Source organism: Myotis myotis, unplaced genomic scaffold (genome assembly GCF_014108235.1).
Source record: "Myotis myotis isolate mMyoMyo1 unplaced genomic scaffold, mMyoMyo1.p scaffold_m19_p_2, whole genome shotgun sequence".
Taxonomy (NCBI): domain Eukaryota; kingdom Metazoa; phylum Chordata; class Mammalia; order Chiroptera; family Vespertilionidae; genus Myotis; species Myotis myotis.
In genome coordinates, this window is record NW_023416324.1 from 4,859,000 (window position 1) to 4,886,888 (window position 27,889).

The following is a 27,889-nucleotide window of genomic DNA, read 5'->3' on the forward strand; positions in this document are numbered from 1 at the left end:
TTCCCTAAGCACCGGCCACGGTGGGTGCCGTCCACCTGCCCTGAACCCAGGGAGGGAGCCTGGGGGTGCTACATGGCCTAGGACATTTCCACTCCCTCTGATCAGTCATGCTTCCTAATTCAATAAGGTGAGAAGGAGCATAATTTGATCATATTTGTTTTGCATCACTGCAAAAACAGAAAATGAAGGGCTGCAGAACCGCACCAATTTACTTCATCCGACCTTGATTAAAAGAAAATTAATTGTCGCATCTCTCAGGATCTCACAGGCGGCAGCCAATGGCTCTCCAGGAGACCACAGAGAGAGGGAAGGCAAGCGGCAGAGGCTCCGTGCCCTTTCCTCTAACCACTTCCAGCCACGCGGGTGAGGCCTCGCCGCACAGGAGGCTGCCGGCAGATGGAACAGGCCCTGAGCCCTTCCTCCCCTCTCCCACCCACTCAGGGTGTGCCCCCCACCCCCACTGCCCAGAGATGATTCTGAGGACGGGGCCCCATCCCAGAGCCCTCCAAGGGCTTCCCTCCCTCCCCAGGGCTGGCAGGCGCCTGGCAGGGGAGCCCCAGGAAGATGCTCCCCAAAGAGGCAGAACCCCTCCGGCTTGCCCCACCCCCACCCCAGGCCACCCAGCCCTGCTCCGAGAGGGAAGGAAGGGAGGAAGGCGGGGCTCGCTGCCCTGCCCGGGTGAGCCAGGGCAGGGGGCGGGTGTCAGTGGGGAAGAGCATCTCATGAAAACTTAATGCCCCCTTGCAGGTTGTTGATTTTTGTTTGTTTTTCTCTTTTTGCCAGAAGAGAAGCCTCTTTCATTAGCCCAGACTGTCATTACCCGGCATTAAATTTTCATAGAGCAGGGCGGGAGGCTGGGCAGGGGAGGCAGGCAGGGGGGCAGGCTGGGGCTCCCAGGGCTGGGCTGCTGGGGGCTGGGCCTGGCTCCCCTGGGCTCCCGTCTGCACACTGCTAGGTCTTCGTAATAATGACTGCCCTTCGCTGCCACTCACTATGTGCTAAGCGCGGCCCATGGACCATCGCCCCGTGATCTTTCTCCTGCTCTGTGGGGTGTTGTAAGATTACCCCCATTGTATAGATGGGAAACTGAGGCTCTTGCCCATTACAGCCAATAAGTGGTGGTGGTGTCACTGACCCCCAGGACGTGCATGCACCAGGCTGAGAGGCAAAGAGAGGAATAGGGAGGTGCAGGAGTGGGGGGCTGGGCAGGGGCTTGGGGGGTCGTGGGGGTGCCTCTATCTTGGGGGAGCTGCAGGAATCTGGCCCCCAGCCCCATCCCAGGAGGCAAGTGGGTGGCTCCCCTGAGCCCAACAAGGGTCCATGCGGGCAGGGCCTTCGCCCCGCCAGGCAGGTGTCAGGGCCTTCACAATGGTGCACCTGGCGTGGGCGCCAGGCCTGCCCATTCAGCTCGGAACAATCACTGCTCTGCAGCCGCAGGCCCAGTGGCCTCCAGGGGCGGGAGGACGGGAGGGCAGCAGATGGGCCTCGGGTGTCAGATTTCCAGTCTGGGGTGGGGAGGGGGCAGCCCTGGAGAGGGAAGGGGAGGGGGTCAGGCTCCTCCCTACCCCCCAGCAGCCCCTCCCAGCCTCTGATCCCCAGAGGAAAGCGAGGGGGCCGGTGGGAGGGCCAGGGTGGGAGAGGGGAGGTGGGTGGGGGACTGTCTGCCCACCACCACTGCCACCTAGAGCAGGGTGGAGGGGAAACAGGCCCCGAGCCAGGACTGAGCTGATTGGGAGGGGGGAGACTTCTCACAGGCCTGGGGAAGCCTGAGAGGGCTGGACTCTGGCCCTTCCACCATTGGAACAGCTCCCAGGACCCCTCTGGGCCTCAGTTTCCTCATCTGTAAAATGGACATCTAACCACTAAATAGAGTGGGGCAAGGGGAGGTTTACAGTTGTGAGTACACGAAGCACAGCGTTCAGTCCTGTATGGTTATTTAGTAGTTAGTGTATTTTCTCTACAAACACCTGTAAACCCACGTTAGCCCCACCCGGCGTGTACTGAGCGTCGCTCGCTCGTGCCGGCGCCAGGGAAGCAGCATGAACAAAAGAGAAGCAAGACCTGCTCCCTGGGACCCGTGTCCTCCCGTAAGAGACACACCATCGGGCTAAAGGAATTAAACACTTATCAGGATGAGGAGGGAAGCAGAGGAAGTCCACGAGGGGGTTCCAACTTGAGACAAGAGGTCAGCCCCCCAGAAGGTCTGGAGCAGCCGGCAGCGGTGCAGGAAAGGCGAGGCGGTCCGGGCAGGGCCCAGCAGGCGAGGGGAAGGGTGCCTGCCTGAGGATGCCGGTGGGCCGGGCGAGGGGATGCTGGTAAAGCGCAGTGAGCAGGGCCGGGCCCACAGTCTCGGCTCCTGTGCGCTCACAGAGGTGCTGCCGATGGCATGTACCACACTCTGTGCCGGTTTATTTGTCTACCCCGTTGCCTCTGAGCTCCTGGAGGGAGGCATCCACGTCCGCATTTATAAGGGAGAACACTGAGGCCTGAGAAGGGGAGGGAGGTGAGCCAGGCCCCGGTGCTGGCCGCCGAGCAGTGTGCAGCCAGAACACCACCCAGGCTGGGACCCCCACGCCTGTGCTCTGTCCATTGGGTCCCAGACAGACAGAGACTAGGACGGTGCAGTCAGGGAAAGAGCAACCTGCAGCCAGGGCCCGCTCTGCCCATCTTTGCAGGGGCCTGGGGGGAGGGGGGCTCTGACGCACCTGCAGCTGGGAAAACCTCCCTCATCATTCAGCTCGGCTTTGCAGCCACAGGGTGCCTGGGGGTGGAGACAGGAGAATCTGGACAGGGATGGGGAGAGTCCAACCCCTCGTGTTACACACAGAAGGGGAAACCAAGGCCAAGAAGACCTTTGGGAAGCCTCTGCCCATCCCTGACCTCGGTGACTGCATCTGTGCAATGGGGCTGGGGCGGTGACAAGTATAAAGTACCAACCGCCCCAAGGAACAGGCAGCCTCAGCGGTCAAGTGGGAAAGGCCTGCGGAGGGGACCTCCAGCTGCGGGTGCCTGGCCCTCGAGCAAGGAAACACAAGCGCGCGAGGATGCACGCAGCAGGCATGGGGGCCCAGGGCGTGCAGCTGGAGGGGCTGCCGATGGGGGTCAAGGAGATACAGGAAGTGGTGGCCTGCCATTTGGGAACTCCTCTGTGATTGCCTCATTTCCTTGGTGACGCTCTGCCAGCACAGTCTCCTCGGAGGGGTGGCAAGAAGACTGTGGGCCCTTCCCTGGACCAGGACAGGCCACGGGCAGACAAGGGCTAGCAACCTGTTAGAGGCAGCACCCATGGTGTGGGTGTCACCGAGACCTGAGCTCCAGCCCAGGCTCTGCCACTGGCTAGTGTGTGACCCCAGACATGCACGTGGCCTCCAGCCTCAGTTTCCTCACCTGTAAATACTAGTAAGGACCGGCCTCGGTCTGGGAACCATTCGTGCACAGAAGCGGAGAGACCCACACCTGCAGGAGGCTCATAGAAGCAGCTGAAGCCTGAAGGGTCAGGGGCGGCCTTGCTCCTGAGCCCCCGGTGCACGGCGATGGAGGGGAAGGCCTGAGGGAAAGCAGGGGTGAGGCCTGGGTGCAGGAAGGTGCCCCAGACCCTCCAAGGCCCAGCTGCCTCCCCAAGGACCCTCACTGCTGGGCTCAGAGCCCGACAGTGCTGCCTTACTCCCAGGAGTGGCACCCACCAGGCGGCATATGAGGATGGGGGCCCCCCGGCCCCCCTTGTAGCCACCCCTGAGCTTGGCTGGGCTCCATCCCTCCCACCTCCCACTTGCTCATTCTAGGAACCAAGGCCACGCAGGCACAGCCCCATTCCCGGCCTGCTGATTGTCTAATGCTCTGCCCCTCAGTTACCGCTTCCTGCGGGAGGCATCATCCCGGGAGGCTGCCCTCCTGTGGGGCCCCAGAGGCTGTTGGGGTGTCTGGGGTAGGATCCTCACCCATTCAGGGAGGCCCACGGTGGGTCAGGATAGGCCCTGGATGCTGGCCTCTGAGCAGCCTCAGCTGGGGGTACTCGGCCACCCATGGCCCCGCGAACCTGTCTCTCCCAGGTCCCTGATTTCTGGGACTGGGTAGGGCCCAGGTCCACAGGCTCCCACAAGGCCAAGGATAGGTGCAGGCATATGTGTGGGTGTCTGTTAACACATGTAAGTGATGTGCATGTGTGGGAACGAGTTTGCTAAGGTGGAAGTGCGTATGAGTGTATAAACACAAGGACATGAGTGTGTATACGGACAGGTGACGGTGTATGTGTGAGTGTGAGTGTGCAAAGATGAATGTGTGTGATGAATGCGAGCACATAGAGGTTCGGTGACACAAATGATTGCATAAAGGAGTATGCAGGTGAGTATGCCTGTATGGACATTAGTGTGTGTTTGTGCACGGCTAAGTTTGTGTTAGACTAAAATGGGATGTGAGAGGGTGTGACTGCATGTGGGCAGGTGCACCTGAGGCTGGGTCAGAAGGGAGGACCCCCATTGCCAAGCAGGGGAGCAAACTGGGCCTGGCAGTGGTGAGGGGGCTGGAGGAGGGGAGCACCCAGACCAGCAGGCAGGGACCACAAACCGCCAGCCAGAGGCCTGTTTCCTGCTGAGACTGGAGCTCCCCACCTTCCTGTCAAGGGGAAGGGAGTGCTCACCTAGGGCAGGTTGGGCTGGCTGCAGATGCAAAAAGACTTAGTGCTGGTTTGCATATTTCATTTGCATGTATTTCCATAAGGCCCACTGATTGGTTCTTTGAAAGCCCCCAATCCCCCTCAACCCCTGCCTGCTTGCAATGGCCCTGACTGGGGGGAAATCCTGGCTGGGCTCTGCTTGACAGGGGGCTGAGGCTAGCCCGAAGGTCGCCTCTGGGTGGGCCTGGTGCTCACGGAGAAACAGGCCCTCAGGGATCGCTCACTAACACAGAACAAATAACAGGCCTCAGTCTCACCTGACACCCAGGATGTGCTCACCGGCTATTCCGGCTATTCTGTCAATGAATGAGCAAAGTTGTGAATGGGGCAAAGCAGGTGACAGTTACCTGGGCTTCTCAGAGCTTCAGGTAGGGTCTTAGCGATGGGGTCCTCAGAACCTCTGAGATGGGGCAGGCCCCCTCAGCCACTGTGGCCAGCCCTGAGGCTGGAGGTCAGGGAATCCGAGGGCTGGGTCAGAATCCTGCCCCCAGCTCCGCCTCCTGCCTCCCAAACATCCCTCCCCTCCTGCCCCAGCCCTCACACTAACACGGGATCAGAGGCATGACCTTCTCCCTCCACGTCAGGCCAGGCACCTGGTCATGCATTTTTGGACACACTCTGATTCCCCAGGCCTCTGAGCATCCCAGTGCCCAGAGGACAGGCAGCTAGAGATGGGAGTTCTTAGGGAGGAGGGAAGGACTGAGACTCCAGCAAAGGGTGAGTGTGTGTGTGTGTGTGCATGTGTGTGTGTTGGTGTGTACACACATGGATATGCCTGCCCAGTCAAAGGCACACTCACTGCTGTGGGTGTGCGTGACTCTATACAGGGGAGAAGTGCACCTTGGGTGTGAAATGTCTGTGGACCTGCAGGTCCGTGTTCACAGGTGTGCATATATGTGTTGCGTGCCTGTCTCAATAACGTGTCAAGGAAAATAGAAGTTTTTGATGTGAAAGACCCATATGCCCCCTTTCCATTTGTCTTTTCACCTAAATTACCTAATTTTCCTTATAGTAAACAATACAGTTTGACAATGAGGGAACCTTGGAAGTTCTCTTTTCTCAGAAACGCATGGCACCTGAGTGGCTATATTATTGGTGTGTACACATGTGTGGGCACATGTTATAAATGTGTATACATGTACATACACACATATTGACTATAAACATGCTTGTGTCAACACTCATGGGTGCTGCATCCACGTTGAGGCACTCACTTGTCCACATGCATTGCTTGCCCATGTGCTTACATGTGGCTGCTATGTGAGTTGTGTGCCCGTGTGCATGTGTGAACACAGCACCACACCAGCAGACCGCTTGGCGTGGGGGATCAGGGGCCCCATGGGGACATGTGTGCGAGTGCACAGGGAGCGCGTGACCGTGTGCAGTAGGTGTGTGCAGAGTACAGCATGTGTTTGCATATCGGGAGTTGGGGATGTTTAGTAATTAAATCCCTTTTCATCCTTCTGCACCTGTCTCCTTCTGAAAGCTGAGAGAACAGACGTCCAACGGGACAAGGGCTGGATTGAATACAGCCAATTCTGAAATATTTATTAGCTTGCGACTCCGCTCAATGGAGGAGAAGGAATGCCAGCTAATCCGCCCAGCAGTGCTCACGGCAGGGACATTTTTCAACAGGGACTTCTTGTATTTCAACGACTGCTCACTCTGTCCAAAAATGGGCGAGTTTTCATCTGGGCCCAGGCAAGATTCTCCAGAAAGCTCAATAGGGACTTACGGGGCAGAGATCAAACCTGAGCACTTGCCCCTGGGTTCCCTCGGTCCCTGCTCCCCTCTTCCTGGGCCCCTCCTCAGGCAGAGACCTGGTGAACCCGCAGACATTCATGGTGGCCTGTGCCACCACCATTTATGGGGCCCTCGCTGTGTCCCAGGGACTGTGGGTAGGGCTTTGCAGACACTCTCATCTAATCTTTGCAAAATCTCAGTAAGTGCCAAGTGTTACCTACTTCATGTATTAAAGAATGGAAATTTAGAACAAATAAGGAAACTGAGGCTCACAGCAATGAAATAACTGGCCCAAAGTCACAAGCTACTTAGAGGAGGAGCCAGGGTTTGAACCCAGGGAATCAGGCACCCCAGCTCTAACTCTTAACTGCTACACCTGTTCCCTCCTAAGTGGATGATTAAGGAAAGCTACTGTGAGCACTGTGTTAAAAAGAATTCCGAGTCCGTATCTGAGATCAATGGGAAAGAGTGGGGTGATCCATTAGCAATGTCTGCGATGGTGACGGAGGAGATGGCTCCACCTTTGCTATCCCTGATCTCACCCCACCCAAGCCTGCTCATCACGAAACCTTCCCTTCTTATAAATGATAACTCAATTCCGCTACCCACCCAGGCCAAAAACTTCCCAGTCTTCCTTTACATCCCTTTCTCCACACCCCATATCCAACCTCTTGGCAAATCCTGGTGTCTCTACTTTCTAGAGGTATCCAGACCCCGACCACAATTCACCATTCCCCTGGATGCTGCCCAGCCGGAGTCATTTCTCTCTCCGCTTACTGCAATGGGCTCATAAGCAGTCTCCCTACTTCTGATCTTGCTCCCTAAGGTCCAGAGTGAAACCTCTAAAACCATATTCATATCACGCCTCTCCTCTCCTCAGGGCCCCCAATAACTCCCACCTCACCAGTGTGAAAGCTAAGCTCTTTACATCCTCCATATAGCCCAGCCTCATCTACTCTCTCCCTACTCACTCGAGTTACACTGGTTGGCTTGCTCTTCCTTCAACCAACCAGTCCTGGCCTCTTTACAGGGCCTTTGAACGTGCGGTCCTTCTGCCTGGATCTCTTCCCGCAGACACCCAGGCAGCTGCTTCCGCGCCTCCTTCAGGCTCTGCTCAAGTGTCATGTTATTAGAACCACCCTATGGGAAACTTCCTTCTTCTGGGCCTGGCACACCCTTTCCCCCTCAACCTGTTTTATTATTCTCCATAGCTTTAATGTGACATTCTCTATATTTATTAATTTCATTCATTTCAACATCTGACAAATACTTATGGACTATTTGGGCCAAGGCACTGGTCTTTCAGCACAGATCGGTTTTCAGCCATTTGACTATGCTGTTCCTAGGTGTGGTTTTCTTAGGGTCTCTTCTGTTTGGGGTTCATGAGACTTTTGGGACTTGTGGGTATAAAGTTTTCATCCAAGTTCGAATTTATTTAGCCAACATTTCTTCAAATATCTTTTCCCGCCATCTCCTTCTGGAACTCAATTATACATATGTTAGACCTCTCAAGGTTCCGCCAATCACTAAGGCTCTATTAGGTCCTCCCACCCTGTCTCCCCCGCCCCCTCTGTATTTCATTTTAGATAGTTTCTATTGCTATGACTTTAAGGTTGCTGATATTTATTTCAACAGTGTCTAAAATTCGTTGTATTTTTCATTTCACATATTGTATTTTCATCTCTAGAGGTTTGGGTCCTTCTTATATTTTTCTTTTCTCTCACGATGTTTATGCTTTTCTCTACCTTCTTGAATATGAAAGGTATATTAATGATAGTTGTTCAAAATGTCCTTGTGACATTTCTGGGTCTATCTCTATTGATTGATTTTTCTCTTGGTTGTGTGTCATATTTTTCTCCTTTGCTTACTTGGTAATTTTTAATGTGCTGGACATTTTTAAGTAAGCTTTTTATTTTGGAATAATTTTAAATTTACAAAAAAGTTGCAAAGATAGTACAGAGAGTCCCATATGCTCCATATTCAGTTTCCCCATCATCAATATCTTACATTACCATGTACATTTGTCAAAACTAAGAAACTGACATTATTGGTACATTATTATCAACTAAACTTACTGTTTTTGGGATTCACCAGTTTTTCCCAGTAAAGCCCTCTTTCTATTCCAGGATCTAATCCGGAATATCACATTGCATTTAATTGTCATGTCCACCTCCCTCCACCCCCACCCCCGCCAATATCCTCTGGTCTGTGACAATTTCTTAGTCTCTTCTCATTTTTCATGACCTTGACAGTTTTGAGGAGTACTAGCCAGGTATCCTATAGAACAGTGGTCACCAACCAATGGTCCGCGGACCACTGGTGGTCCGTGAGGTCCAAAAGGTTGGCGACCGCTGCTATAGAATGTCTCCCAAGCTGGGTTTCTCTGTTTGTTTGTTTTTCTTGATAGTAGAGTTATGGGTTTTGGAAAAAAATACCACCAAGGCGAAGTGCCCTTCTTATCACATCATACTGTGGGTTAGATAATAGCCACATGTCATCACTGGTGATGTTAACCTTCATCACTTGGTTAAGGAGATGTTTGTCAGGTTAATCCACTTTAAGCTTACCATCTTTTTCTTTTCCTAGTCTAGCGTTTAGAAGCAAGTCACTAAGTCTAGCCAACACTCCAGGGATGGGGATTAAGCTTTACCGCCTGTAGGAGGAATATCTACATATATTGTTGGGAATTCTTCTGTAAGAAAGATTTACCTGTTCTTTCATCCTTTATTTATTCAATCTTACATTTATATCCGAAGGGACTCATATATTTATTTTATGCTTTGGATTATAACCCCATACTAGACTATTTATTTTATTATACGAATTGTTCCATCTTTGGCTACTGGAGCTCATTCAGGTTGGTTCCTGCATCCCTTTGACATGCCCATACTTTTGTTTTTGGAGCGCTTCCTTATTTGCAGTACTGCAAGACAGTCTGGCTCATCTTCTATTGTCCCTACTTTGGTCGTAAAATCTTCTATTTCTTCTTTTAACGGAGAATAGTATTAAAAATAAAGATCTGGATGGGGGTGCTTGTTTCTACTAGGGTGTCCTTGCTTCAAGGCCCTCTCAGCAGACATAACCCATTTATACAAACATACTTATAACTACTTCCGCACCTATCCATCTGTATCCACATTACACTAAACATTAATTCATACTAATGTTTCCAGCTCTAGTCCAGAGTTCATTCTAACTCTCTCTTCTTGCTTATCTGTAATCTCCCTCTCCAATCACGAGAAACTTGGCTCCCACCATCCACCATCCATGTACTAATTTGTTCAACCAGCATTTTAAATTTCACATTGTTGATGACTGGATTTGGTTGTATTCCTTTAAATACTGCCGGCTTGGTCCCAAGATGCCGCTAGGTGACAGGGACTTGCGTTGATACCATCAGAAAGACTTGCTTTCAGCTTTGTTGGCGTTCGTTCAGAGCAGCCTTGGGTTCACAGGGCTCCACTAGGAAGGCAATGCCCCTCCCAGGACTCTGCCTGATGCCCCAGGTAGTGGGAGGTCGCTCCGCGCTGCCTGGTGTGAGAGGGAACCGCTCCTCACATCCCAGCACGCGTTCTCTGCGCAGCCTTCCCTTCAGGATTCGCCCCACAGATTCTAGGCACTTGGCCTCCCTGAGCTCCAGATTCTGCCTCAGCCTGGTGAGGCCTCCAGGCTCTATTTGGCTTCCTCATCCCTCCCCTGTGCTCTGACCTCTGACCTGGTACCTCTCTCCCTGGGCGGCAAGCTGGGGGTGCCCGCAGGGCTCGCCTCATTTGTTTCCCTTCCCTTAGGGATCCGTGCCCTGTGCCGCCTGCTGCCCAGTGCTGTAAACCACGGTTTAATAGATTTCACAGATTCAAGGAAGTCCAGTTTTCTAGTATGTTCAGGTGAGAGGACACATCCAGTCCTGATACACTGTCATGTCAAAAGCGGAAGCGCAATCACTGTTCTAGGCACCAGGGACACAGTAATCAGCACACAAACAACAAACGGCTGCCTGTGAGGCTCAGACTCTAACGCCGGGGTCAGCAAACTGCTGGAAAAGGCCAAATACTCAATATTAAGGTTTTGTGGATCAAGACGCAAAATCCAGTTATAACCACACCCCTGCAACCCGGAGTGTGCCACGCACCCAGCGGTGACAGTGCCACATGCCGTTCGCTACGACTGCTCAGCTCCACGTGGCAGTGGGAAAGCAGCCACGGACAGCACGGGAGTGAATGAACACGGCTGCGTTCCGACACAGCTTTAGTTATGAATATTGAAATTTGGATCGCATGCCATTTTCACGTGTCACAAAATACTATTTTTTTTTTACTATGATTAAAACCATTTAAGAATGTGAGAACCGTGCTTAGCTCGTCAGCCATACATGAGTAGGCGGCGGGCCAGGTTTGAAGCACTGTGGTTTGCTGACCACTGACCTAAGGGCGCAATGGAAAATAATCAAGGTAAATAAGTGAAGTATATGGTATTTTAGATAAGACTAAGTACCGAGGAAGGAAAAAACCAACAAAGCAAAAAGGGTGGGGGGCAGGTGAAACCTTAGGTAAGATGTCCAGGGTAAGGCTCACTGAGAAGGCGACTTTTGTGTCAAAACCTGAAGAAAGTGTGAACCCCTAAATTCATAGCAGTGAAATATATAATAGCTAAGACTTGAAACAGCCTACGTGCCCATCAGCAGATGAGAGGGGGATAAACTATGGTACATCTACCAATGGAATACTATGCAGCAATAAAACAAAAGGACTCTTACCATTTGCAACAGCCTGGATGGACCTGGAGAGTATTATGCTGAGTGAAATAAGCCAGTCGGAGAAAGATAAATATCACATGATCTCACTCATATCTCATATGTGGAATCGAATGAACCAAATAAACTAATGATCAAAAATAGACCCAGTCATAGAAGCATGAACAGACTGTTGAGCCTCAGAGGGAAGGCAGGGGAGGGTGGGTGGGAAGAGATCAACCAATGACCTTGTATGCACAGATGCATCACCCGTGGACACTGACAATGGGGAGGTGAGGGCCTGGAGGGGGAGGACGGGAGCGGGCTGGAGGAGGTTAATGGGGGCGAAAGGAGGACCTAAGTAATACTTTCAACAAAAAGATTAAAAGGAGCCCGGCCGGCATGGCTCAGGGGGTGAGCATCGACCTATGAACCAGGAGGTCAGGGTTCGATGCCCGGTCAGGGCACGTGCCTGGGTTGCAGGCTCTATCTCCAGTGTGGGGTGTGCAGGAGGCAGCCAATCCATGATTCTCTCTCATCATTGATGTTCCTCTCTTTCTCCCTCTCCCTTCCTCTCTGAAATCAATAAAAAATATATTTTTTACAAAAAGATCAAAAGGGAAGTAAAAAAAAAAAAAAAGACAGTGTGAGAACAAGCTACCTGGTATTTACAGTAAGCGAGAGGTTATTTGCCGTTGATCTGACATCTGCCGCCCTGACCAGACTGAGCTTCTCGGGAGCAGAGATTGCCTGTGTTCCTGTCTGGCACAGAGCGGTGCTTAGTTAAAAACACACACACACACACACACACACACACACACACACACACACACACAAGAAACCGTGTGTGTGTGTGTGTGTGTGTGTGTGTGTGTGTGTGTGTTACCTGACTGACCAAATGAATCCCTAGGCAGGTGACACAGGCAGAGCTGAGCTTGAATTCCAACTCAGTCAGTCCCCTTCCCGCTGTGGAGCCCGGGACAAGCTTCTCCGCCTCCCCGAGCTGTGGTTTCCTCATCGGTGAGATGGCGCATCCCACCAGGTGCGGTGGGTTGTATGTGATGACATAGGGAACGTGCCTGGGTCGCCCTGACACCCGGTGACAGGTCACCATGTGATCAGAGAGAGACAGAAGCCCTGCCTGGGTCTGTGAAGCGGGCGGCCTGGGCTTCCTGCCCTGAGTCCATCCCTCTGCCCACGAGGCCTTGGACTCTCCACAGCTGGGCCCCGAGCACAGGGACTCCCCGCCATTCACCACAGGGAAGTGGGCAGGGCCAGGAGCACTGTGCCAGGAGTCCCAGGCCCTGAGTTCTAGTCCTGGCTGCGTCACTGCCTCCCTGGAAACCCTGGGCAGGATGTGATCCCTAAGAGAAGGAAAACAAACTCGACGGGCCCACAACTGCCCCGCTGACCGCCTGGAGAGGTGCCAGGCCGCGGCTCAGGGAAGGGAAAAACTAGCACGCAGTGGAGCCAGCTCCCAAACCAAGCCTCGGGCTCCAGCAGCACGCTGCCCTGCTCCCCCGGCGCCCCGCCAGCTCCCCGTGGAAGGGATGGGAGGCAAGAGACCCAGGTTCCAGTCTTCCCATTGTCACTCCCAGGCCCTAGGACCCCAGATGGTCAGAATCAGAGGCTGGTGCTGCCTGCAGATGGGGCCCTTCCTCAGCTCCTCATTCAGGCTACTGTCCCCTCCCAGCAAGGCCTCCCCGGCCCCACCCACACTGAAGCCCTGGTCACCGTCACTACTCCTTGTCCTATTGCCCTCATAGGCCTTCTCTCTGTTGCTTCCCTTCCCTGTTGCTCCTGTCTTCCCGGCAGACTGTCATCTCCGTGAAGGCAGTGCTTGCGGTGGTCCGGTCATCACGGTGTCTCCAGCACCCGGGACAGCACTCCTTCAATCCGCCTTCCCCATCACCCAGGTCGGGGGCTAAGGACCACACCCGGGGAGGGGCCCGCTGAGGTCTCATAGGGACTTTGAGGCACAGCAGGGCTTGAACCCCGGGCTTGTTTCCCTGCTGCACACGGCTCCTCTCTGAGCCTCAGCTTCCACATCAGGACAATGGGAAGAGGGCCCTCCGTCCACTCTCATCCAGGGCGCCAGCTCCCGTGAGCTGAGGCTGGGAGGTGGCGGGGATGACCTCCTCAGAGCCACCGAGTGGGGGGCCTGCCATGGGGAGGGTGTCTGAGCCTCAGGAGACCCAAAGGCCAGGACCAAGCACCGACACCGTGCCTGGCTCGGAGCGGAGCTGCAGCCAGTGGCGCCATTTCTATTACTACTGTTACTGCCTTGTCCACCCTCGCGATGGCTCTGCGGCTCGCCTACGGCCATGTGTGTGCAAGTGCTTTGTTCTTGTGAATCTACACCTGGTGCAAACGATGAGGGGCCCTATTTTATTGTTATTACCAATAACAATGATATCACCAACTTGTATTTGCATAGACTTCCCTTCAAAGGGTCTAATGGGAATAGCATAAATCTGTCCTCGCTGACAAGCAGTTCAGGGGCAGGAAGCAGGGAGGACTCCAACCTGTCCGTCCAGGACCTGGAGAGGTGGGAGGGGGGCGGTCGTCCAAGGGCTCACAGCCAGTGGCCCAGCAGTGCCCGCCCCCTGCCACCCACAGGGCCCAGGGAGCCCTCCCTCCCCTGCTTCCTGGGTCTGCTGGCCAAAATCCAGCCCACGGCCCCCAGAGCTTGGCTGACTCTTCCAAAGCAGGCCCCTGGGGAGCCCCCAGCCCCTGGGGAAAGGGACAAGTCAAGGGCAGGCCTGGCTGGGCTGGGTCTGGTGCTGTTAAAGTCACGGTGCCCAGTCAGCCATTAGCCAGCCCCTCGGGACAGACGGTCGGAGCATTAAAAGGGGCTCAGCCCACAGGAGCCGCACGGCTGTCACATTCCCAGCCCCAGAGCCTCCCTCTGCAGGCCCTGGGCTGGCAGCTGAGCCAGACCCGCCCACGTCCTGTCCTCTCCCTCGAGGCCCAGCCTGTGCCCACGTGAGAGCTGGGTGATGTGCCAACTCTGGGGAGCTCAGGGGGCCACAGAGGGGCCTGGCGTCAGCCTGTGACCGAGGTCAGTAAAGCCAGCATCTTCTTTGCACCCTCTGAGCCAGGCCCCTTGCCCGGCGGCCGGGGCTGCAGGTAAAAAGCAGGCCATTGCCCTGGGCAGGTTCATAATCGGTTTAATTGCGTATCGAGACAGATAACCAGGCCATCCCAGGGGAGGTGGCGAACGAAGCCCATCGGAGGCCATCAGGGGAGCTTCAGGAGGAGGCGACCCCAGTGCTGGCCAGAGGCGAAGCAGAGTTCCAAAGGACAGAGGAGAATGGGTCCAGGCGGAAAACCTCACTGATAAAGTGAATAACAGAGTCCAGCTCACAGGGCTGCTGTGAGTTTCATAAGAGAAAAGGGAGGGAAATCTGTTCTTAAACGTGAATCACAGGACACGTGGGGAAGGCCCCTAATAGAGACAGGGGGCCGAGGTCCCCAGGCCTCCTCGGTGCCGGGGCTATTCCCAGGCCTCACGTGGCCATGGCTCCTGCTGTGTCCACCCAGAGGGCCGAGGTCCTGCAGGAGTCCCAGGTCACAAAGCCCAGCCTGACGATGCCGGGTCCTAGGCAATCGGACACTCTCATCCAAGCCCCCGGGAACAGACAGGGCTTTGTCCGGAGCTCAGTCCTCCTGGTTCAGGCCTTTGTTTTTGCCTGTTTTCATCCTTACCTTGATGGTCACACTTGATGTAAACCTAGATGTGACCTGGATGGCCCCTTACAGGCCCGATTAGGATCTACCGGCCCCTGCCTTGGGCTACACCGAGGGAAATACTCCTTTTGGTATGATTCACCGCCGTTAGGAGCACTACCCTTGATGACTGTGATCACCGCCATTGTCATTATCACCGTCACCAGCCTTACCACAGGCAACAACCACCACCCCATTACAACCACCGCCATGATCACTGCCCTCATGACCACCACAAACACCACCATCACCATGACTGCCAATACTACTACCTTCACTATTATCACCAGCACCAGCACCACCAGCACAACCACCAGCACCATCACAACCACCACCACCACCACTATTATCACCATTACCGTCACCATGATCACTACCACCATAACCACCGTCACCACCACCACCATTATCACCATTACCACAACCACCATTACCACCATAACCACGATCACCATCCCAACCATCACTATCATCACCATCACCACCACTGTGATCACCACCATAATCAACACCACAACCATAATCACCACAACCACTATGAACACCCTCCCACAACAACCACTATGACCACTGCCATCATCACCACCACCATCACTATCAATACCACTGCCATCGCCACCACTGCCATTGCTATTACAACCACCACCATTACCGCCAGCACAACGACCACTACCATCACCACTGCTATCACCACCACCAACCACCAAACCCACCACTATCATCACCAGCATCATCATCACCATCATTATCGACATCCACATCACCATCTACCACACCATCTTCATTTCACGGTCATCATCACCTTCCCATTCTTCCTCATCTTTCTCAGTCATCATCACCACCTTCATCATCTTTAGACTACACTACCACCAGCATCTTGTCATCTGACGTTACCAAAAACAGCCCCTTTTAATGCCCATCCCCTCCCCCGCCAGGGACCAACTGTCACAGGCCTGGTCCCTGCTCACTGGGGATGAGCATGTGGGTGGTGGGTGCTAGGAGTCCTTCCTTCCCTGCCACTCCTGCCGAAGCCCCTGAGCCCCGGCCAGACCGAAGCCTCAGCGCTCCCCCTGGGCTCCTAGCGCTTCTCCTCCGTGGGCTATGCTCTTGTTGCCTCTGGGCCCTGCTCTGTCTGTTCCCTTTGCTAGGGATGGTTTTCCTTTCCACCTTGACACCTCCATGGTGATGACTTGAGAGCCAGCCCCTCCGGGAACTGTTCCACCCCCCAAGTCTAGGGTGAGAGGCTGCTCTATCCTTCCAGGACCTGTGGTGCCCCCTGAGGTCGGGAGCCTCGGCACCCATCCCCTTGTCTGACTGCTTTTCCGTCTGCCCCACTGGAGGGTGAGCTCTTGGGGGGGTGCGTTGGGGGGGTGGGCAGGGCGGAGTCCTCCGGCTTCATATCCAGCCCCGAGCCTGGCTCACAGGAGGAGCTCAAGAAATATTTGACTAAATGAATGCGTGTTAAACAAATGTATAAAATGTTGCAAGTCATGAATCTGAGAGCTTTTGGCAGGAAAGAAGAGGGGGAAGTTTTCTATACCCCCTGGTGGGGCCGGGGCTGGGGGGAGGCAGAAAATGGGGAGCAGACTTTGGGGGGGAAGAGAGGAGCTTGGTAAAACTTGCCTGGAGTGGGTAAGCCCAGCTCCGATACACGCCTCACACCACAGCCTCTGGGCCCGGGTGTTTGGGAAAGTGGGGTCAGGGGTTCAACTGCCCACCAGCCTGGCCCTCTCCTCTGGGACCCTCAGCCCGGGGGAGGCGGCGGCTGGGGGAGGGCCAGCCCCCTTGCAGCCACGCGAACCGCGGCCTCCAGCCGACCCCTTTAAGGCAGGCCGGGCGGCTTCCCTTTGCTTGTTGAAACTGTTCAGTTTTCGGACAGGACAGAGGAGGGGGGCGGGGGGAGGGCACACCTGTTGTGGAACTTGAGAGAAGGCTTATTTATAAATGTTCAGGGCTCGGGATTCTTGCGGAGCCGATGTCCGGAGGGGAAGGTCACCAAAATGCTTGTTTATAAAAGCAACAGCAACTGGGAACACCATAAACGGGCTAAACGATGAAATTAACAAGCTCGCCAAGGCGGGGCATGGCGGGGCACGGCAGGGCCTCCGCTGGCCAGGGCGCCACCGCCGGGCAGAGCCCCAAGCCGGCCTCCGAGCCAGGGCCCTCCCCGGCCCCCGCCGCCCTGCCCGCCCCCCGAGGCCCAGCCTGGCCTTCGTGCCACCCCCACCCCACACCCACCCCTGCCCCGTCCCCACCAGGGGAGACACGGCCCACGTGGCAGCTCCTCCGGGCACAGCACTTGCTATGCCACCCTGGAGAGGGGCAATTCTCCCACCCCCCCAAGCTGGGCACTTCTGAACCCCCACTCTCCCCGAGTCCCTTCAATGTACCATGTCGGTGCCAAATGGGGGTTTTGGTGAGGGGCTTGGGGGGCTCTCAGAGGCCAGATGCAAGCCTCTAACCTGCCCGCGCCCTGCCCAGGGTGGTCCTGGCAGACCCCTGGAAGTGGCCGAGGGCTGGCGCTTCCCGCACCCACCCCCTCCCGGCCCTGTCTGTCCAGTTCCTGGTTTCAGGAAAGCTGTGTTTTCCTTGGGTGACTGATGGCTGAACAGGTGGCTTCTGGGGGAGAGAGTGTCAAGTGAACAGCGCTGGGGAGAAGTGGCCCTTTTACGGCTCACTTTCGCTGCTGCCGGCCGCGGCTGCTGACAGCACCCTGGCCTCCCCCCAGCGCCCGGGGGAGGGCTGTGCCCGGCTGGCCGCCCACCCCGGCTGCAGCCCACCCGCCCGGCCATCTGCACAGAAGTCCTGGCTGAGGGGGCGTGAGGACAGCTGAGGGGACACGGAGCCCGGCCCTCCTGGGCACCGTCACACGCTGACACCCATGCACGTGGGGCACATGTGATCACAGACGTGGGGCGGACACCGTTCTCCTGGACCCAAAGCACCCGCCCCCGCCTCCCAATTTTCCACTGAACTCGGCAGGTGGCCACAGCGCTCCGTGCCCAGCAGTGCGCACGGACAGAGCCGGACCCACACGCACGGCCACGCGGGCCGGCCCTGCTCTGTGCGCCCTGCTCCCTGCCGGCCCCTCCCTCGGGACCCTCAGCGCGTGTGCCTGTCTCAGGGACTCTCACAACCTCTCTCCTCCCCCTTCCTTTTCTCTGTCACCTCGGAGTCTGTCTCTGTTCCCCTTGTTCTCTTCGCGCGCTCTCCTCCCTCCCTTTCTCTAGACAAATCTGCCTGCTTTTGTGTCTCTCTCCCTTCTCCTCTCCCTCCTCTCTCTGCCTCTCTGGCTCTGTGTCTGGCTCCCTGGTGCTCCCACTCCCTCTGGCTCTCTCTGTCACCCGCCCCCTGGCCGGCCCGTGGCCTCCCTACACAGGAGGGCCCATCCTCCAGCGGCAGCGGCAGCGGCAGAGCTATTTTCTCCCTCAGCCTCACGCCTCAGAATCTCTGAGAGCCGCCACGCTTCAGCCTGGCCCTGGCTGGGGGCTCCGTGGGGTGCCGCTCTCTGGAGTGGCTCGGGTCCCATGGCCCATGGAGGACCCGCACACCTCCCCCGCCCTGGGCACAGGCCGGCCTGGCTCAGACGCCTCTTGGCATAAGCCAGAAGTGGGTGTGAGATCTGGGTAACTCTGCACCCAGCCGCCCAGGCAGTGGGACTGTGGCTAAGGGAAGGGCACTGCCAGTGTTTCTTCAGTGTCATCCTTGGCCACTATTGCGAGCTCGCCAGGCGTGCCCAGCGCCCTGAGAAACCCACTGAGAAGGCTGTTGCCGGCTGTCCGCACAGGGCTGCAGCTTCCGAGGAAGGGACGCCAGGCCTCTGCTGGATCAACCCTAGGGGCCAGGGGAAGGCTGCTCAGAGGTGAGGGACCCAGACACCTGGCCCGCCTGGGCCAGGCCAAGAGGGCAGAGCCTGGAAGAGGGACCTGGGGCACCAAGCCTAGAAAGGGCCCTGCCCCCACCCCAAGTTTAGAGGCCCCCGGTTCCCCATCAGGCCCTCTTACCAGCTCCTGACTCTGCAGGAGGTGGAGGGGTCCATTCCAGCGACAGGAGGGGGTGACACCCTGGGCAGGACAGGGCTTGCTCCTGAGGCCCCAGACAAAGGGAAGACGGGCCCAGGAGACCGCCCCCAGCCTGCCTGAAACCACCCTCCCCAGCCCCTTTGACTCCCACTTTTCTGCATGGGCCTCATCCAACACTCAGTGAATATTCACTGAGCACCTATTATGTGCCAGGCACTGCTCCAGGTGCCCTGATAAAGCCGGTCTAGAGAGGGAGAGACGATGAGCAAGAAAACAAATATTTGGTTACCAGCTGAGATCAGCTCAGAGAAGGAGGCGAGAGCACGCTGCCATGGAGATGAACAGGGCGCTTCCTTGGAGGGGAGGTGGCCGGAGGCCTCGCGGGGGTGACACATGAGCTTCAAGACCCTCCCTTCACCCTGGAAACACCGTTCCTCCAGGTGAGAAGCCAGGAGTCCCAGGCAATACCTCATCACAGACGGGGCCTACCCATGGCAGATTAACAGTTTTTTAAAACTTCGGAAGTAAGTTAACTGGTTGAAGACCTACATGTACCAAGCACCCCACAGTTTTCGTGTATATATTATGTCTTTTACTATAGAGAACAACCTAGAGGTCAACACTAGTAACATCAGACTTTTAAATATGAGAAAACGGAGGCCCAGAGAGGTTTACTGTCACTCAGCTCCTGGAGGCAGAAGCAGGACTGCTGAGAGTCCCGCCTCCCCCTTCTCCCAGAGTCTCCATCGCCTTGGGCACCATCTCTGGTCCCAGGGAACAGCAGGGTAGCCAGTCCCCTGGTAGAGCAGGAAGAATTAGAGGAAGAAGAGGGTCGTAGTCCCCCACCCCACCCCTTTCCAGGGCATCTGTCCCCCGTCAAGCCCTCAAGACTGGCCCCAGCCCCTCTCATCTTCCCCTCTACTGTGGCCTGTGGACTCCAGTCTCCCAGATGCTCCCAGCTCCCCCCCCCCCCCCCAGCCCAGGCTCCTGTTCCCTGAGGCACACTGGGGAGCGAGGCCCCACCCCAGTTACCAGGCTGCCTTTGTCTTTTCCAGACAACCATTAGCAATTACCTTTCAGCTCCCCTGGCCCTGGGCTGACATGGAGGTCCCATCCCCAGTGATTTGGGGAGGAGGGGGGTTATTACAATTCACAAAACCTTAAATTAAGGGTGAATAGGGGGAGCGTGGCATGCCACTCCTGAAGGCTGCGGCGCAGGCTGGGGGGGTGGGGGGTAATGGCAGTGTTATGCTCCGTGTCGATGGCGGAACTGATAGGTGTGTGGATGGTGGTGAAGACGAGTTCGGCTGGCACCTGCCCAGGGTCTTGCCTGCTGGGTATAGATAACCACACCCCAAATATCTCCTTGTGTCTGTAGGGTTTGCAAAGGCCAAAGTGGGACTTGATTTAGACGGGCCTGGGGAAGGGGGTGTGACTGGGGGGTCTCCCTGGGGAATGAAGTCGAGCTGGAGTGTGGAAGGGCAGCCAGCCAGGGGGCGTGGGAAGGGAGGGATCCAGGCAGAGGGGCCAGCCTGTGCCAAGGCCCTGAGGTGGAGGGAACACAGCCCGTGGCAGGTAAAGAGCCGGAGAGGCCAGGGAGGCAGGCAATGGAGCTGGAGTAGGGGCGACCCTGGGGGAGTCAGTAGGACCCCCTCCCTGATGAGCCTTCTGGGCCGGCATCTGGGTTTGGGACTTGATGCCAGGAGTGCAGGAGGAGGGCACCACATAACCGTGCTGCCTGGATACCAGGTCTCTCCGGCCACAGGGCAGGGGGCATGGGAGACCCGCCAGGAGGCCCATGCTGGGCTCCAGGAGAGATGGTGGCACCTGGGACCAGAGGGGCGGGGCGGTGGAGAGAGCGGCAGCCTTGGGAGAGCACTGTGGAGGGTGGGTCGTGAGTGATGGTGGGGGTGAGAGAAAGGGCATGTGTAGAGGGACGCGGGGCATGTGTAGCCTGGGGAACCTAGATGGGGAGGGGAGGAGGGGCAGGTGTGAGGGAAGAGGGAGAGAAAAGGTTCACGTTTGGATATAAACATCACAACTTTCCTGAGCCTCAGTTTCCTCGATCTGTAGGACACCATGCGATGCCTGGCTCCCGTGTGCGGAGGTTGGAGCTGAGCTAAGGGTGTGGGGGCCCTGGGGGTGGACTGGGGGCCTGAGGAAGACAGGAACCACCGTGGCGATGCAAGGTGTCCGGCTCCACCTGTCCCGCTGGGCTAGAGGGAGCCGAGGGGTGGGCAGCGGATGGACATGAGAGTTAGTTCCTTCAAGGGGCACTTTCCAGCTCTGATGCCCTTGAAAAGGGTGCCCCCAGGAAAGGGGTGCCTCGGCCCAGGATCAGGGGGGCTCCGGAGAAGGTCAGATCAGACCCGTTCCCATGCATGGAGGGGCAGGGAGGCGCCCCTCACCAGCTGACCAGCCCAGAGCCGTGTTTTCTCTTCCATCAGCGCTTATGGCTGAAGGGGGAGTCCTGGGGCCTCTGCCTTCTGGTCCCACCCGGCCCCTGCAGCTCAGGCTGGTCCTGGGCCTGCCTCAGCCCTGGGTTCTGTGCCGCCCAGGCTCCCTCCTCCTTGCACTCGGCAGGAGCCGCCGGGAGCAGCAGCAGCTTCAAGGTCAGTGGGGTGAGCTCATGGGCAGAGAGAGATGGGGCTAAGGCACCGCCACCACCACCCAAAGGCAGGGGGCAGAGCGGGTTCCTTCTGTCTGAAGCCCGGTGACCCTGGGCTGCAGGAGAGTGGGGAGGGAGGGGTGGAGGGAGCAGCCCCTTCCCCCAGCCAGGAGCCCGGGGCCTTTGCTCATATATCTGTCCCTGGATAATGTATATCCAGCTTATGGAAAATATTCATAATGCTCCTTACACCAAACTGGCCCCTTTCCATAGTGCGTGATCTAAAATTAAATCCATTTCAAATATACAGTAGATCGAGTCAGGCTAATATAAATGAAGCATGATTAATAGGCAGAATGCTGTCCTCCTTCACAGGGACCCAGAGGCAGGGCTGGGACCACTCTACCTCTCCCTCCCCACACTCCCCAGCGCCCCCTGCCCCCAAAAGGCCTCCAAGCCCCTGTCCTCATCCCAACCCTGAAACGTGGACCAACCCTGGAATTTGCCCCAACTGTGGCAGGCCATTAGAGCAGGGGGGTGTTAAGAGAGTGGGCTTTGGCATCAGGATAGAACCTAGCCCTTGAGCACACGTGGCTTCACCTCTCTGAGCCTCAGTTTTCTCACCTATACAATGGGATGTGAAGCACCTCGGTCTCGCGGGGTTGAGGTGGGTATTAAGTGAGATAATAATGCAGGTAAAGGCAGGAGTAGCCGGCACGCAGATAAAGATATATTGAGTGCTGTTATGTCGCCCTCGCAGGGCTGCTCCGGGGGGCCCCCAATGGGAACTGAGATCTGTGCCCCCCACTGGCCCCCAGATGTGCCCGCCAGCCAAAATTCCTGCCATTGCAGGGATACGCGTGGTGGGCTATTTTTAGTTCATTGGCAAGTGACTGTCACCGACCAAATGTTCTCGCCACCGGGACAGACTCTGCTAAGAGGGCACTTGCGTGCTGAACACGGGGTGGGGAGGGGGTGCTGGTGGCTGACCCCAGGGGCCGCACGCATGGCCCTTTTGCACACACCCCAGGTTTTGACCCAGGTTCTGTGGCCACTGACGGAGCGGGGAGAGGAGGGCCTGGGTGGCGTAGGCGAGCATGCGCCTGGCCCCTCTCCTTCCCGGCTGGGCACGCGGTGCTCACACTGAGGACGCTCCTCAGGGTGGAACCAGAAACAGTGTCAGCTTTGGAGAGGACTGTCCCGCTCAGCCCGCTGTTCAGCACTCTGTGTTCCCCCCTTCAGGGCAGACCCAGGTTGCCACTGGTTGAGTGTGTGTACACACACGTGTGCATGTGTGTGCCTGGTCATTGCCCTTCCGGCGATGCCCTGCTCCAGGCAGAGGTGCCCCTCCCCGCCTGCCTAGGCTCCCCACGGTGTCCCCGGGTCCCTCAGCCCCACACGTAATCATAATCCCTATTCCGGGTGGTCTGAATCTGTACCCTTGCCCCAATCTTCGAACCCGGCTTTTTGTGCAAGCCCTTGAGAGTCCCAGGTTTCTCCATCCATCCATCTGCTCACTCCCATGATATTCCTTCCTGTTCTTCCCCCCACTGCCATCCCACACACCCCCCCCCCCCGGGTGGGAAGGAGTAAGTCCCAGAGCGTAGGAGGGGGTGCTGTTGGCTTTTTCCTTGTCATTGGCCATTTGCTGCCTGCTTCGCCAGGCGTGTTTTGAGCATGTTTGCATAAAGTGGATGCAGGCTGCAATTCCGTGATGAATTCTATGAATACTAATCCGCTACTACCCTTGACCTTGGGGTCACCGAAAGATCAAAACCAAACCATTTAATATTTTCCTTTTGCAGATCAATAGAAGCGTAAATTCCCCCTCAATGACAAGTATAATTTCAAACAGATCTATAGCAGGCATGCATGCATTTCCAGCCGAGGCACCCGCCGCCTGCTTCGCCTTTTGGGGAGCAGACGAGGAGTTTCTTGCCTTTTCTACCATCGGATTTCTTTTTGCTTTTTTTTTTTTTATGGCTCTGAAATGCTATTTTCAGCAGCTGCTGTCATATAAATATCTCTTGTTTTTCTTCTCCTCTTTCCCTCCTGGTGAAAAGGGCAGGGGACCTATTGAAAATTCCGCTTTATCTCTTTCAGTCGGGTTCAAGTACAGGTCGAATAATCGATCCCTCCTCTTTTCTTTTTTAAGTTTCCTGTCGTTCTTTTGGCCGGATCAGCAGCGGAGAGGAATCAGGAGGGCAGCTCCCCTTCTGCAGCTCCCCTCGGAGTGTCTGTGCAGCTGTGTTGATGTGTGTGTTTGTGTGTGCACGCGTGGGACCTGCGATTGGGTGGGGGGTGTCAGTGTGTGTTCGTGTTCGTGTGTGTGTGTGTGTGTGTGTGTGTGTGTCAAACTCTCACCCAGAACTTAAGGAGGGGAAAATAGGAAGTCATCAGAGAGAAAAAGTTAAGGGCTGGGTGGGCGTCGTTAACCCTTTTGGCTCCCGGCAGAGCTGGGGTGGGGCAGGGAATGCCCAGCTCCCTGTCACACTGCAACTCTGCGTGCACCGCACCAAAGCGGCTGGGTCTTTTTATGAATACAGCTCGGAAAAGGGAAAAAAAGATGCAAAAAGAAGAGGGGTGGGGGGAGCCAAGCGAAAGAAAAGAGAAAGAGAATTAAACCATTAATCTGCCTGGATTTTCCACTTCACAGAGTAATCAGTTTGGAAGTGACTGAAATAAAGCGGAATGTATGATTGCACCACCTCCTCCCTGCAATCCGCATTTCTTATTTACAGAAAAGTGGGAGCCAGGGAGGCGGCCTCCTGGCCCCCACCAAGGTGCCCAGTGTCCGCTCCAGAGGGGGACAAGGACCCCAGCCCTCAGCCGAAGCTGCCTGCTGCCTCCACGCCCGGGAGACGGCCGCCCTGAGCTGGAGGTGCACAGCCAAGATGATTTAATTTATAGAAAGGACAAGGATGTCGTGTAGCAGATTTAATCATCAGAGAGTTTAAAAAAAAATAAGGACCAGGCTAATGTCGTAATTTACATTTCAGGATAATAAAGAGAGAAAGACAGAAAGGAAGGGCCTGTATCCGACGAGAGGGAGCGGGGAGGGGAGGCCGGCCAGGGGGCCCGGGGAGCCCAATAGATTTGCCTGAAACACCAATAAATTTAAAAACAAACCCAGAAAGCAAAAGACAGCCCTTGGAAAGTGCTGGGAAAATGGACCATCGATTTTAGACTTGATCTGCATTTTGTATTTTAATAATGCTCTCTCTCTGTCTTTCCTTTTCTCTCTCTCCCTCTCTCTCTCTCTCTCTCTTTTGCAAAATATAAAAGCTGATCTGATAAATATTAATTTGAACCATCATAATGTATTTGAAAATTCCAGCTAAAATGTCACCACATGGAACATTAATGTAATATTTCAAGGCCCTGAGAGCAATACTCATATTGATTGCATTTATTTCACTCTAGGGAGGAGAGATAATTCTTCAATGTGGGACACATCTGGGAGCCAAGGAGGCAGGGGCTGAGGGGAGAAATGCGAAATTATATATGGCCATAAAAAATACAAAACAGAAAATCCTCCCCAAAACTCTCCCCTCTCCCACGGCGCCCCACACCCAAACTTGGCTTTCTCAGTTCCCAGCATGGCGTGGGGCAGGGGGAGGCAAATGCCCCTGTGCCTTTGGGCAAAAGGCAGAAGCTCAAAGCTTGTGTGTGTGCCTCTGGGTGGCGGTGGCAGGCTCAGCCGCCTCTCCCTGGGCCCCACAGTGGGCCCTGCCTCCAGGGCTTGCTCCCTCCTGGGTAGGCATCGGGGCCCAGCTGGGGATGGACAGACAGACAGAGGGACTGGCCCCCTCAGGCTGCAGGGTGAAAGTTGGTGAATGCCCAAGAGCTGTGGGGTCTTGGGAGAGAAAGAGAAGAGGGGGGGAGGAGAGGGGAGAGAAAACAGAGAGAAAAGAGAAGAAGAAAAAAGGAAAGGAAAAATATCAGGATGGAGAAAGAGGAAAGGAGAGAGAAAGGTGGAGAGGCGACAAGGAGGAAGGAAGAACAGGAGGAAGGAAGAGTGCAAGGAGCGGGAGGGGGAAGAGGGAGGGGGAGGGGGGCCTCGGGCTGTCTGGAGTCCCAGCTCCTCTCACTGTCATTAAGGATATTGATGTGCTCAGGCGTCAACGAGTCTTTGCACAAGTGAAAGGAAATCCGATGCTGGAGATGACCCGAGCCCACGCCCTCTGTGCCCCCTGCCCGCCCAGAGCAAAGACCTGGGAGGCCGCCGGAGGCGGCGGGGATGGCAAACCCCCATGGAGGGCGGAGATGCTTAGACTCCACAGCCCCAAGCTCCCCAGCCCGGGGGGGGGGGGGGGGGGGGGGGGTGTACCTGGAACCTGCTCCCGCAACACCCATGCCCACTCTCCTGCCTCGGCCGGGGGTGGGGCTGGGGGTGGGGGTCCTGCAGCCCAGAGAAAGGCTGGGTGCGGATCCTCTCGGCCCGCAAGAGGGCCTCACCCTCCTCCTTGCTTCTTGGGGTGTCTGTGGGGGGAGTTGACCTTTACAGCACTCCCAGAGGCCCAGGGACTGGCCAAGGTCAGGCTCATCCTTGCCATTCTCCACGGCTCTGCACAAATGTCACCTTGTCGCAGAGCCCTCCTGACCACCGAACAGCCCGACACACGCTCCCTCCCGGCACAGCGCGCTCTGTTACGCAGCGCACTTGTCACCATCCGGGATTATCTTAATTACGCGTGCACAGCCTCTGTGTCTGTCTCCCCTCCTCGTGGAGATGAAGTTTTATAGGGTCTGGACCGTGCCTACCGTGCTCCCCATCATGTCCCCTGCGCCTGGCCCGGAGCACAGGCCCCCCGAGGTGCTGGCTGACAGAGGGAAAGAAGGAAGGAGGGGTGGACAGACGGATGCCAAAGACTATACGCCCTGAGCTAAACCACACCCCCTCCCTGCCTGAGCCCCCTTTGGGCCCGGTGACCCAGAATCGCCCCCACCCGGACCCCTCCCAGCAGCAGCGCCCGCCGCCGAGGCTGCGCACCCCGCCTCCCCGGAGCCATCACTCGCGGAGCTGCCACAATATTGTGAAGGCTCCCCGCTCCCGCTCCCGCTCCTCGCTCCTCGGCGCAGCCCGCAGCGCGCGGGGAAAGCGAGGGAGGCGGCAGCGGCGGCGCGGGCGGAGGGCTCGGCGATGAATAATGCATGACCAAGGCGCCCCCTACCGGCGGCCGCGGGCTGCGCGGGGCCAGGGCTGCTGCGCCCCGACCGAGTCCGGACCAGGTGGACAGGGCAGGTGCCCTCGCCCTCCCGAGTTACCCTCTCACCTCCACGCATCCCAACACTGCGGGCCCAGGATGGGGAGGGGCCTGGAGCCGGCCTGCGGGCCTCCGGCGGTCCCGGGTGGGAGTGGGCAGGGAAGCCCCGTCTCCCCTCGCACCCGGGGCTCCCACACCAGCGCGCAGGCTGGCCAGGTGGGAAGGCGGGAGAGCCGAGACCATGGCTGAATTCGTTCCTAAAAGCCAGTACCACTTACTGGGTGATATTTTTGTCCCTACAGCTCATGGTAAACATGTAAACATATGATTGCCTGGCTAAGTTAATGGTATAGAAAAGCAGGGCAAACCATTTCGCGTGTTCCCAAGTTTCTGTAGAACACTGAGATGATTTTTTGGAAAAAAAGGTAAAGTAAAAGCCGGGGGAGCTCACTATATGTGTGTGTGGGGGGGGGCGTGTCTGTCACTTTAGAGGCAGGGGCCGGGGGGCTGGCTTCTGGGGAATGGGCCTTCTTGGCTGCCCTCCACCTGGAAGTGCCAGGCGGCAGAGGACACAGGCCGAGGCTGATAACGGAGAGCAAGCAGCCACCAGGCCTGGAATGTCCCTGACGGCTGTGATCTCTGGGGGCCACCACCATGGCCTCCTGCTCCCCAGGCCACCGCCTCCTCGTCACATACAGGTAGCACAAGGGGAGCGGAGGTCTCGGTTGACCTTGAGTGGCTGCTCTAGCTCCCAACCACGCAGGCCTCCAGAGCTGCGCCTCGGGGCCTCTAATTGAAAATAGACTCTACACACACACACACACATACACACACACACCACTCCCTGAGTCCTTCCTGCTGTCGCCAGGCCGGGACCTGGGGCCTCTGGGAGTGTCTCCAGCCCATCTGTTGAGCACCTGCTGAGGGATTGGCATGTGTTGGGATCACTGGTCCCAGGACTGTGAGCCCCATGTTACAGACAGGAAACTGAGGCTCAGAGAGGGGCTGTCGTGGCCCAAGATCACACAGGTCAGACTTGAACTCAGCCTTACCCTCCCCAGAGCCGGAGGCCGGGAGGAGCTGGGGGGCCTGCAGCGAGGAAGAGGAACCCCATCCTTCCACCTGAGAGGGATGTTTTGTGTCCTGGACCCCATGCCCAGGTCAGACTTGAACCCTGAG